This window comes from Balaenoptera physalus (genome assembly GCF_965194825.1).
Source record: "Balaenoptera physalus genome assembly, chromosome: 4".
NCBI classification, from domain to species: Eukaryota; Metazoa; Chordata; class Mammalia; order Artiodactyla; family Balaenopteridae; genus Balaenoptera; species Balaenoptera physalus.
The window spans coordinates 54,439,031-54,452,508 of record NC_138891.1 but is presented as its reverse complement, the minus strand read 5'-3'; the positions used below and the strand labels follow the sequence as shown (position 1 = coordinate 54,452,508).

At 36.3% G+C, this 13,478-nt stretch overlaps 1 protein-coding gene and 1 long non-coding RNA gene across 4 annotated transcripts in view; one reads left to right on the top strand and one right to left on the bottom strand.

Annotated features, from left to right (window-relative positions):
* NAALADL2 (N-acetylated alpha-linked acidic dipeptidase like 2) overlaps positions 1 to 13,478 on the bottom strand; it is a 1,434,969-nt gene that overhangs the window by 1,190,552 nt on the left and 230,939 nt on the right. The gene's annotated exons all lie outside the window — the stretch shown is intronic.
* The window catches only part of LOC309659402, a 103,626-nt gene continuing 90,740 nt past the window's right edge, over positions 593 to 13,478 (top strand). The window contains exon 1 of the long non-coding RNA XR_014262784.1: positions 593 to 12,382. This is a non-coding gene — a long non-coding RNA (uncharacterized lncRNA). The remainder of the gene's footprint in view (positions 12,383 to 13,478) is intronic.

Below are 13,478 nucleotides of genomic sequence, written 5' to 3'. Positions count from 1 at the left end.
TGATCAATTTCAATTGGGAGAGTTGTATTAGATAATTTATCAGTTGGCTCCTGAATTTTATTCTTTAGTTAATGCTTTTTAGAAGTTACATTATCATTTCTTTTTCGTGTAAGCAGCCTAAAATTCTTCATTCTTTTTTGGAAGTCAAGAATGTATAAAATGTAGACATTTTTTTAAAGCACAGCATTTTATTTCAAGGACAAATATATATACAAACACACTAATACTTTCCTCTCTTTTTTTTTTTTTTATAAATCTATCAACGCGAAGTTAGCTTTATTTATTTATTTTTAAATTATTTATTTATTTATTTATTTATTTATGGCTGTGTTGGGTCTTCGTTTCTGTGCGAGGGTTTTCTCTAGTTGCGGCAAGCGGGGGCCACTCTTCATCGCTGTGCACGGGCCTCTCACTATCGCGGCCTCTCTTGTTGCGGAGCACAGGCTCCAGACGCGCAGGCTCAGTAATTGTGGCTCACGGGCCCAGTTGCTCCGCGGCATGTGGGATCCTCCCAGACCAGGGCTCGAACCCGTGTCCCCTGCATTGGCAGGCAGATTCTCAACCACTGCGCCGCCAGGGAAGCCCCATACTTTCCTCTCTTGATCTCATTTTCACGTGTGTACACCTTAATTTAGCTAGCCTAAGTGGGACACTTACCTTGTGCCATGCATTACTAAACACTGTAAAAGATAAAGCAGAAGACACATAACTGGACACAGTGACTTGTGTTTTTTGGAAGAAAGGATTAACCAAAGGAAGAAATATATAGTAGAAAGAACACATCTAGGACTGAAAGCCTGGTTCTTCTGTTGAATACCTGTGTGACCTGGGTAATTTCTGTTATTCTTTAAATATCAATTTAAATTTAGGATGAAAATAGGTAACTTGAAGAACTATTGTGAGAATTGGAGACATTGTATATGACAACGTGCTTAGCATATTTCCTAACATGTACTAGTTCCTCAATAATTGATATTATGTAGTATTTTAGGACATTGGCAGTCCTTCCCTATTATTTTATATCTTCTAGTGCCAAAATTGGTTATTCTACATTTTATATTTATGGACTGTGATATTAAGTAATAATGCCCTAATTATAGAACCACTTATTTTTTTACTTCCCCTCTTTAATTTTATATTTTTATCGTAGCATTGAGATATCTGAAAGTTACACTATGTTTTTATTTTCTTTTTAAAATTATTCACCCCAAATAAGCTATTATTTTCTTCAATGAAGGTCAACTTGCAGCACTGCATAAGCTTGTGACTAGGGAAAAAATCTTGCCCGTTCATTAGGTTAGTTTATTTTCTCTTTGCTCTCCTAATTATTTCCACCTCATTTGAAAATTTCAAATCTCCCTGAAGCTTTATATAACAGGAAATAATGTGTCATAAAGTACTCAACTACCAAAATACAGAGTAAAATAATATTTCTGCATTTTTTCTTAAATTCCTTCTGCATTCAGGGAAAAATTACTTAAGGTAGATCCCACAGATTCATACAATGTGGAAGCCCCATCCAACTCCCCTTTCTTTTCTCATAAATTTCAGAGCTTCTTGATAAGATAATATAAATCATTTAATACAAAAATGATAAGCTTTCTGGACCCACCTATTATCAAATAAAGTCCTTGGTGCAAGATTAAGTGACATACATCATCAGTACATACACATATACACACATACTCACACATACAGGTCAAGACATTTTAGAATATCTCATTTGTGGGGAATAAAAGGGTTGTCAAATGCGGAAGACTGAAGGTCACTACTCAATTCTCAATTTTTATTTAAAGGGACCTCATGGGCAAGGGTGTGCAAGAAATCAATCACTGTCTTAGGACCAATGTGGGCTTTGGCTATCCCTCGACATTGAAAATGAAGAAGAAGCCATAAGAAAAATGGTATAGGCATGCTCACAAAAAGTCAAGCTACAAATCAAAGGAAATCCAAGTCACATGGAACTTTCCTTCTAACCCTCTGTCAGCATCTAACTAGATAAAATGGCATACTGCCATCTGCATCCCTGCATTTAATTAAAAATTAAACTGTATAGAATGGGTTAGATAGCTGAAAAGTCATATGTCATCTTGTCTAAAATAATGCCTTCAGTCAATCCCCCTTGCTTTTTCTAACCCCAAATTCAGTATTATGCTTACTATGAAATGAACTCTAGTTTCATCTATTGAAATGCATTATTCAAGATGTGATTTTCTCACATTCTTAGGGAAACTTGCCTGAATTAGTTCCTTGTGGACCTTTCAAATTTTACTTAAAGTCAGAATACTGGAATGAGAAGGAAGCTTGAAGATTCTCTCACTCAAGTACTCACACAAACACCTACTATCAGCTCCCACTAGACATTTTATTTGATAATAGACTCCATCCTGACCCTATATCCAATGTTTTGGGAATAAAATCTCAGAAAAAAAAAGCCCCATTTATATATGGAGAATTTTTCTCTATACAGAGTCTTTTTTTAAATGGTATACATTTGTATCAGAAAGACAAAATGGTACAACTCTTTGGAAATTGTCTTTAGTTCTGATGATGGCTTGATGAAAACATATTAATACACTAATTTTGGATTTTCTTAGTCACACTATATAAAAACAAATTAAAAACAAACAAAAGAGCCACCCAACACACACTATTTTCCAATTTAGCAAAGTTTCTGTGGAATTAATATATCATTAACAACCATTCTTTTATATAGTTATCATTTTACTAGTTTATGGAGGATGGCTTTTCCTAAAACAGCTTTCTTCAAGCCACTTTACTGATCAAGAACTAACAAAAATTCCCTGGCGTCAATCACATTAATTTCACTTTCAGTTTAACATCCATTGAAAGCTCACCATGAGCCAAGCATATACTCTTCAAATACTGTATATGAATTTGGGATTTTTAAATATCTTGAGCCACATCTGAGATTCTTGAAGGCAAGGACTGTGCCTTGGTTAGCTGTGCCCCCAGGACCTATCACTTTGCCAATATATAGAGTGTGCACAACAAGTGTTAGTTAAATGGCATCTGTGACTCTCAACATTTCTAATCCTTTCCACATCACAGATCTCCTCACAGCCCGTTGGAAGAATACACTGAGTATTCACTCCATGTCTTTTCTCATGCTGACCTTCCTTTCTCAGACATTTATTTTGCTCTCTTTTGCCTAGTTTCTACTCATTCTCCAAGATTCACCTATATCATGAAATCTATTCTAGCCTAGGCATTTAATGTCTCTCTAATATTTTTCAAGACTATACCACACTGAACTCTAATATTTTGAAGAAGAGTAGGAAAATCAGATTTATACTTTTTATATATCCCCCACAGCTCCTAGCTCAAAGTTTGGCACATAGTTGCTAACTAGTACAGAGGATACAGATGATTTGTGAGCTGGGAAAGATGCAAGTCCCTTGTTGATGAATTAGATCAGAGATCGACAAACTACAGGCCAGGGGCCAAATTCAGCCTGCTATCTGTTTTTATAAATCAAATTTTATTAGAACACAGCCACATGCATCCATCTATGCATTGTCTATGGCTGCTTTCCTGCTATAACAGCAGAACTGAGTAGTTGTGACAGAGACTGTCTGGCCCATAAGCCTATAATATTTATTATCTGGTCCGTCACAGAATAAGTGTGCCCATCAGTGTATTAGCTCAGTGGTTCTCCAGTGTGGGCCCAAGATCTGGGCCATTCACAGCCTTAAGTACTGTGGTTATACAACACTCTATAAGCCAGTTCTTAAAGGGTGGTCCCTGAACTGGCAGTACCGGCATCATCAGGGAACTTTCTAGAAGTGCAAAATCTCAGACCCCATCCCAGACTACAGATCAGAAACTCTGGAGATGGGGGCTAGTAATCAGTGTTTTTACTACCCCTTCAAGTGATTCGAATGCACACTAAAATTTGAGGACCACTAGATTAGATAAAGAAAGGAGCATTTATTAACACCTGGCCATAATGACGTGGCCTGGCTATGGCAGATCCTGTTTCTCCAGCTGCTACTAGTGTATACAGAGATTTTAAGTGATTAAAAGATATTATTTATGTTTCATCTGCCCTGAAATGTAACACCTTGGGTTTACTCTGAAAGAACACTAGGGAACAGGATTACCTTGATGTGGGAATTGCTACAGCACTTTCAGTAAATGCTAATACAGCCGCCAGCTGTATATCCAAAGGCAAGACAATATACCAAGTGCCAAAGTATAAAATCTATCCAAAAATAGACTGAAATATCAAAGCAATATAGCAGATAAGCTCCAGCTTTTATAGGACTGCCAGTCAAGACAAACCTTTGCACAGTGATTCTCAGCAGGGATACAGGAGAAGCGGCCTACAGCTCAGTTTGAAACTCTGCTAATCAAGGATTTGTTCCAACATGCATATCCCCAGTGCTAAATCTCAAATGTGGCCAGATAGCACTTTCCATGATAGTGTGTGGTTAGAAATAAGAAATAATCGCTACCAAGCCTTGTGGAAGGTAGTAACTAGCTAGTATTCCCTCTGGAAAAAAAAATATATAATTGCATTATACAATATATACAATTTTCATGAACTAATATTTGTTTAAATTTACAGTAAATCCCCCTTCTTCATTGTTTCTCTCTAAAATACAGATTAGCACCAGCAGCTATGGCTATGATATGACCGGGTTATAATCTACAAAAAATAATGGCAAAATATTGATGAGATAAGCATGATGAAGTTATTTTTTTCTGGAAAGACCTTGCCTCAGTGTATTATATTTAATGCTGAAAGCCCAGCAGCTATATCAGGAAACAATAAAATTATTTAACCTATTGAAGAGTCTACATAGAGGTTAAAAGAAACATATGTCAATCAGTAAAAATAAACTATTGATTGACAGCCTCTAGAAAGTTCACATTATTTCCTAGTCATAAAAAATCATTATGTTTCCACGCAACAGTATAACAATTATTCCTCTTTTGAAAAATGGCACATAGATGCTATATGCCTAAAATCTGTGTAAACATTTTGTTCAATATCCATTTAAGAGTGTTTTTATTTTGACATATATCTATGGAAAATAGGAAAAGCATTCCAATCTTCTGTGTAATAGAAAATTGGGAAATATGAGCCTGGATTTCACACCTATGAATTTAGTAAATGATTGATGACAGTTCAGATGATCGTTAGAATTCTGATTCAAATACTTAAATTCACATTTAAATCAAGGATTAACAAATACATGACTTGGTACTCTTATGTTTAACTCAGCCCAAATTCAGAAAAGAAGACTATACAATTATCCCTCTATATAGGAACTACCAGCCCATGTAAAGACTAAAACTATGCTTCATTCAGAAATAATTCACAGTGGGGAGACATAATACCTATCCAGAATGACAGTGAGTCGCAACCAGCATGAAACAAGGAGGTGGTGGAGTAGGTTACAGAAAGTAATTAGGAGTAATGCCCTAAAATTTTAAGGAGTGGAAAATTAGGCTAAATGTTAGAAACCTTTCACAGAAAGTCCATTAGCCTCTAGAATCAACCTCCAGCTGAAGCTTCTTCAATTGCATCATTTATAATTAGACAAGAGCCCGTATTGCCAAAATACCATAGGGAATTATTCATAGGGAATGACTAGTAAGATGTATTAAATGAACTATTTTTTTTCTTTTACTCTTAAGTTAGATCTTTTGCATATCTAACTGTCCTGATTTCACACACATTAAAAAAATAGTGAGAAGATGAAAATCCTTGAAGGTTATTCTTACTATTATGCCACATCAATTCATATTGTTGTTTTTTTTTCCAAAGCAAGAGGAAGATGGGATAAAAGAAATAATTAAGAGACAAAAACTATTCTTGAATAGTTCACTCAAAATACTAAATTCAAGGAAAAGGTCTCTTAAAAGATAGTACATTCATTCATAAAATTTGCATAGTTAAAATCATATTTAATTACTAGCAATGTCCTAGTACAAGACATAACACAGAGTTGGTAATCAATAAATACTAAATGAATAAGCGAACACTTCCCCCCTGGAGTTTTTTTTTCTAGGGTTTATGCCCTTGAGATGTACGCTTATTAAAAATCAGTCAGTTCCTTTATAAGATTGATTAAGGAAATAAGTGGAAATAAATATTTTCCCCCAAGTTAAAAGAAACCTGACCCTTCCTTCCCAGACCACTTGTCAGTAAATGGATGGTTTCTTAGCCTTAGGTCTCTAGGCTTTGTGCTGTATGTCAAGTTCTTGATCCAAGCAAGGTAGCCCAAAAAGTTATCAATAAAACACTAGGCTACTTTTTCTTTCTTCATTTCATACTTACAATGCCACCATTCCTGCCAGCTACTCATAAATATAAATTCGTATCTGTGGCTTCAGAGATATTGCTGTGTGGTCAATTAACTCAAAAAGATTACAGATGTAAGTTACAAGTCAATCTCTCTCGGTTTCAATTCCAGCTAAACCATGAACTCTGTGACCTTGGGCAAGTTACTTAACCTTTAGGTTTATTTCCTCACCTGTAAAGTGAGAAAATTATATTAGTGATATCATCTCATAAGGTTATATTAAGGATTAAATATCAGATAATTCATGAAAAATGATTTCAAGTGCCCTGGAGAGAGACCGTCTGGGTTCAAACCCTAGCCATGATATTTATTAGCTGTTTGTACTGGTGCACCTTACTTAGCCTCACTGTGCCTTCTAAGCGCATAGAAAAAGACCAGCTATTGTTATTTAAGTAGCTTTGATCTCCAGGACGCAGCAGTGAGTGGTGGCCAGAAGTGAGATCTTAATTCCCTTCCCAGAAATTGAACCTGGGTAGCCTGGATGAAAACCAGGAATCCTGGCCACCACACCCCCTGGCTCTTGACACCAGTGAAAAATGCATTTCTCACGGAGGCAAAAACTGTAAAAACAGGTACAAAATTTATTATTAGAGGCACAGTACAACAAGTGGGAGAGCACACAGAGAAACAGTTTGTTTAGTTAAGATAGAAGCAAGGCAGAGAGGCACACCCGGGAGAGAAAGGGTGCGGGCGTCCTCCCTAATGAGGAGGAGTGCAGTAAAGAGGTGGTGAAGTCATTTATATAAGGCAGTTCTTCCGGGTCTTTGTTTACCTTGGGCCAATTATCTGGCTTCTTTTTCCACAACTGACCTGCCCTAGGACCCTCACCAACATGCATGCACAACTTTTTCCAAGATGGATTTCAGCCCAGAGGCCTATGGGATGGCCTTAGCATCACATATTATGGGGTGGTGCCCCCTCCGTTTTGACCCCCAAGGAGACTTTCTGCACATGTGCAATGTTTCCCTTGCCCCAAGGATGGGAAGTGTATGACCTCTTGATCCTTTTATGGCACTCTGTCCCTACCATAAAAATGCCCAATGTCTGGTTATTTACCCTATTCCTGTTGCTGGTTTTTATATCGAGGTACAGATCTCGAAATATAGACAGGAGTCTGGTCATAAATATGTAGTCTAGAGCCCGTTTGTCTCTTGCCTCAGGAAATGTAAACAGTGGGCTGGTAATGAATGTCCAGCCTGGAGCCCATCTTCTTCTCATCCCAGGAAGTGTGAACAGGAGGCCAGTTGTAAACGTCCAGCCTGGAACCCATTTATCTCCTGCCTCAGCTTTAGTGGAATATAATTTATACATCTAATGTGTGTAATTCAGTGATTTTTAGTAAATGTATACAATAAGTTAACCATCACCATAACCCAGTTTTAGAATACTTCTTTGCCCCCCACCAAAATTTTCCTTATGCCCATTTGTACTTAATCCCCACTTCCAATCCCAGCCTCAGACAACCACTGATTGGCTTTTTGTCTCTGTGGATTGTGATACTGTAATCATACAACATGTGGCCTTTGTTTTCTGGTGTCTTTTACTTAACATAATAGTTTTAAGGTTCATCATAGTATGTGTCAGTACTCCATTCCTTTTTATTGCCAAATAATATTCCATTGTACAGATGTACCTGCTATTACAGATAGATAGATGATAGATAGAGAGATAGAGAGATAAATAGATAGCTATAGATACAGACAGATATAGATATCTCATCATCATCCTGTAATAATGAAAGATCTAAAGATTATTTCCTCTTTCCCTGCCAGGCTGGTCTCTAAGATTATGTTTCATTTTAGGACAATCTTTCACTGTTAAACAAATAGGAGTCTTTGGGGTTTCATCTGTTTCCCTGTCAATTAAGATTATGACTAGACTAGTGAAAATAAACTGAGTACATTTCCAGACTGTCAATATATTTCATGATGTATATCTTTATTTCTTTTTGCCATTCCTTCCAACTGTCACTGCCATTTCAAATGTGTGACTTACCATTCCCTTTAAAGGCCTGTGACAAGTCCTTATTCCCTGTTGTTTCTCGTGGCTCCTTGGAACCAATAAATATGTGAATAATAATGAAAGCAAGTATTCTGGGAAGAGGGGGATAGCAGGGATTCTAGGACCTGAAAAACAGTGAGTATGGATGATCATCTACCCTGAGTATGTAGAGAGAAAAGAGCCAATGATGGGATTCTAAGGAACTTCAACTTTTAAAAGATGATAAGAGGAAGATCCATGAGGGAGGCATGCTAAAAAAAATGGGAATAATATCAGAAGAAAATAGGGTCACAGGTGCAAAGGAATGAAGAGTCTCAACAATATGCAAAGGTTTAGACAACAAAGATTTCAAGTAACATCAGCACTTGGAGCACCTCCAACTATCTCCAAGGCAGGAGTATGCTTGAGACCATTTGAGGCAGGTGATGTAAATGAATGAAGTATCTGGACATAAAGCATTAAAGGGTTACAAGGACTGTGGGGTGGTGGGGAGCAGCAACAGTTACTCAGCTCCCACAGATTGTTGCCATGTGACGTAATAAGCCCAGGAATGTCAGGTCTTCTTCAAGTACGCCCAAAATAAATGTGGGGAATGTCTCAATTTTTAAATGTTTCTCACAAACATTTTTAAAAACACACTGTGTATAAAAATAATCATACAACATGACCAAGTGGAAGTTATTTCAGATACACAAGGCTGGTTCAACATTTAAAAACCAGTCAATGCAATCCATCACATCAACAGTCTAGGGAGAAAAATTACATGATCATATCAATAGATACAGAAAAAGAATTTGACAAAATTCAACACTTATTCATGATAAACCTCTCAGCAAACTAAAAATAGATGGGAACCTCTTCAATTTGATAAAGAACATCTAAAAAATCCTACAGCTAACATCATACTTAATGGTGAGAAACTAGATGCTTTCCTGCTATGATTAAGAACAAGACAAGGATGTCCCCTCTTACCACTCCTTTTCAACATCATACTGGAAGTCCTAGGTAATACAATGAGAAAGGAAAAGAAAAGAACAGGTATAACAAGTATAACACAGATGATATGATTGTCTATGTAGAAAATCTGAAAAAAATCAACCAAAAACTCCTGGAACTAATAAGCAACTACAGAAAATTTGATATACAAGGTGAACATAGAAAAGTCAATTGCTTTCCTATATACCAGCAATGAACATGAGGAATTTGGAATTAACACAATACTATTTACATTAGTACCCCCCCAAATTAAAGATTTATGTATAAATTTAACAAAATATATACAAGATCTATATTAGGACAACTATAATACTCTGATGAGCAAAATCAAAGAACTAAATAAATAGAGAGATATTCCATGTTCACGGATAGGAGATTCAACATTGTCAAAATGTCAGTTCTTTCCAACTTGATCTATAGATTTAGTGCAATCCTAATCAAAATCTCAGCAAGTTATTGTATGGATATAGACAAATTGATTCTAAAGTTCATATGGAAAGGCAAAAGATAGAGAAAAGCCAACATAATATTAAAGAAGAACAAAGTCTGAGGACTGATGCTACCTGACTTCAAGACTTACAATAAAACTATAGTAATTAAGACAGTGTGTTTTTGGTGAAAGAACAGACAAATAGATCAATGGAACAAAATAAAGAGCCCAGAAATAGATTCACACAAACATAGTCAACTGATCTTTAACAAAGCAGCAGAGGCAATTCAATTGAGAAATGATAGCCTTTTTGAAAATAGTGTTGGGACAATCAGTCACATGAAAAAAAAAAAATTAATCTAAATACAAAATTTACAACCTTTACAAAAATTAACTCAAAACAAATCGTAGACCTAAATATAAAATGCAAAACTATAAAACTCCTAGAACATAACACAGGAGAAAATCTAGATGACCTTGGGTTTGGCAGTGACTTTTAGATACAACACTAAAAGCATGGTCCATGAAAGAAGATTCGATAAGTTGGACTTCATTGAATTAAAAATCTTCTACTTTGCAAAAGTCACGGTCAAGAGAATGAAAAGACAGCCACAAAAAGGACTGTTATCCAAAATATACAAAGAATCCTTAAAACTCAATAATAAGAAAATGAATGGCCCAACTAAAAAAATGGGCAAAAGATCTGAACAGACACCCCCCTCCAATAGAAGATATACAAGTGGTAATAAGCATAGGAAAAGATGTGCAACATCATATGTTATTAGGGGATTGCAAATTAGAACAACAATGAGATACCACTACAGACCTATTAGAATGACTAAAATCCAAAACACCAACAATATTAATGAAGATGTGGAGCAACGGGAACTTTCATTAATTGTTGGTTGGAATGCAAAATGGTACAGCCACTTTGGAAGAAGTTTGGCAGTTTCTTACAAAACTAAACACACTCTTACCATATGACCCAACAATTGTGCTCTTTGGTATTTACTCAAATGAGTTGAAAACTTATGTTCACACAAAGACCTGCACACAGATATTCATAGCAGCTTTATTCATAAGTGTCAAAACTTGGAAGCAACTAAGATGTCCTTCAATAGATGAATAGACAAACAGTGGTATATCCAGACAATAGGATATCATTAAGTACTGAAAAGAAATGGAGTATAAAGCCACAACAATATATGATAAATTATGCATACTACCAAGTAAAAGACAATCTGAAAGCTACATACTGTATGATTCCAACTATATGACATTCTGCAAAATGCAAAACCATGGAAACAGTAAAAAGATCAATGATTGTCAGGGATTTAGGGGGAAGTAAGGATGAACAGCTGGAACTCAGAGGATTTTTGAGCAGGGAAACTATTTTGTAAGATATATAATTGTGGATACATGACATCATAGCTTTGTCAAATCCACAGAACAACACAAAAGTGTGAAGCCTAATGCAAACTGTTGATAGTGATGTATCAATGTTGGTTCATCAATTGTAACAAATGTACTATACTGGTACATGTGGGATGTTGATGTTGGGAGAGGCTATGCATCATCCCTGTGGTGAAAGGATACATGGGAACTCTCTGTACTTTCTGTTCAAATTTGCTGTGAACCTAAAACTGCTATAAAAATAAAGTTTATTAATTTTAAAAATAACTGAATAAAATTAAAACAAACACATACATAGTGTGAGCCAAACAAAACATGTCACTAGACTGGATTACAATTTGTTTAAAGACTCTAGTAGCACATATGCTCAAGACTTGGGATACAATTAATAATATGTATAAAACATATTCATGCAGAAATAATGAGTAAAGAATAAGGGTAAGGTAATTATTACATCATCCTCTATTTCTGGGACTTGAAAGAAATCCTAAGTACTAACAAGTCAATGGGTAATGATTTCCACATTCTTAATGAAAAGTGATTCTTTTAGAAAGCAGAATCTAGGCTTCTACCACTTCGTACATAACTGAAAAGTAAAAATATTCAAAAAATTTTATAATCAAAGTATGAGAAAAGGAGGAAAGAACCTTCTTTCTACCCAAATCCACCATGCAAGCATATATTTAGATAAAAATTAAATACAACACCTAGAATGAGGCCACAACAATATTCAAATAAAATTAAGACATAAGTTTCTGAAGAGTATGGACTTTCTTTCATTTACTGATTTATCCCTAGAATCTAAAACAGTACCTAGGACAGGAAAAAAATACTAAATAAATATTCAGTTAATAAATATATGAATTATATATTCACTTTAGAAAAAAATCATTCTGCCTGTACTGTGGACCAGAAAGGGGCCAGCATGGAGATTAGAGGAACTTGTGAGCAGCCTATTGCAACTGTTCAGCCATAAAATAATGAGGGTGTGGGAAAAAGCAATAGCAGGGCTTCCCTGGTGGTGCAGTGGTTGAGAATCTGCCTGCCAATGCAGGGGACACGGGTTCGAGCCCTGGTCTGGGAAGATCCCACATGCTGCGGAGCAACTAGGCCCGTGAGCCACAATTACTGAGCCTGCGCGTCTGGAGCCTGTGCTCCGCAACAAGAGAGGCCACGGTAGTGAGAGGCCTGCGCACCGCGATGAAGAGTGGCCCCCGCTTGCCACAACTAGAGAAAGCCCTCGCACAGAAACGAAGACCCAACACAGCCATAAATAAATAAATAAATAAATAAATAAATAAATAAATAAACCCAAAGTTAAAAAAAAAAAAAAAAAAAAGCAATAGCAGTGGAAATGACTGAATGCAACCAGAAAGAGCATAAACAAAGCCACACTTATAACAATGAGAATCAGCCAGTGAGAGCACCAAAAACTGAAGGGTTGGAAGAGAAGAAGAGCCCAGGAAAGATACTGAGAGAATATCTGGTGATGAAGGAAAGGAATCAAAAGACAACAATATCACAGAAGCTCAGAGAGAACATATTTAAGAGACAGAAAAATAGTATCAGGTTCAAGAAGAGGCCCAGTACTATGGGCAGGTCTGGAATTAGGGGTGAGGTGAGTGAAGCACTCACTGTGGGCAAAACAATTTAAGGGGCATCAAAAAACTCCATAATGAAGATAAATAATATTTAAATGCATTACTTTAAAATTAAAAATTAATGCAAAAGAATCCACGGTGAACAAAATATTAAAATTTTGAATAAAGACAGGTCATTGTTTCTTTGTGTTATTACCCTGCGTTACTGTACATGCTGACAGTCTGTAGTTCTTGGACCTGCGAAGCCTTTGCTTTCCCACTGGGTAGGTTTATGGGGTTGACAATGGTCTGCCAATAGATTAGGCAGGATGGAGTTTTATATATAGGCATGTTTTTTGATTGTAGAGTTATTATTAACTTTTTCCACTTGGTTCAAAACATGGGAGGGTATTTTAATAAGGGGATTTAGGGACACACCTTTTTCCTTTACCACAGTTTCCGATATGACTTAGCACAGCACTGACTGAGACTTGGAAAACTTCCTTTGGGTTTAGCAATTAAAAGTCATTGGTGACTTAGTGGGAGTAGTTTCAGTGTGGTAGGGAACAGACAGGCCAGATTGTGGTTGATTAAAGAGAGAATAGGCTGAGGGCAAAGGGCTAGAGAGAGACATGTTTGAGGATAAAGGGTAAATAATCCATGAGGCAATACAACTACTACACTGTTCTTTTCTTCAAACAGATCCACCCAAATCTGTTTGCA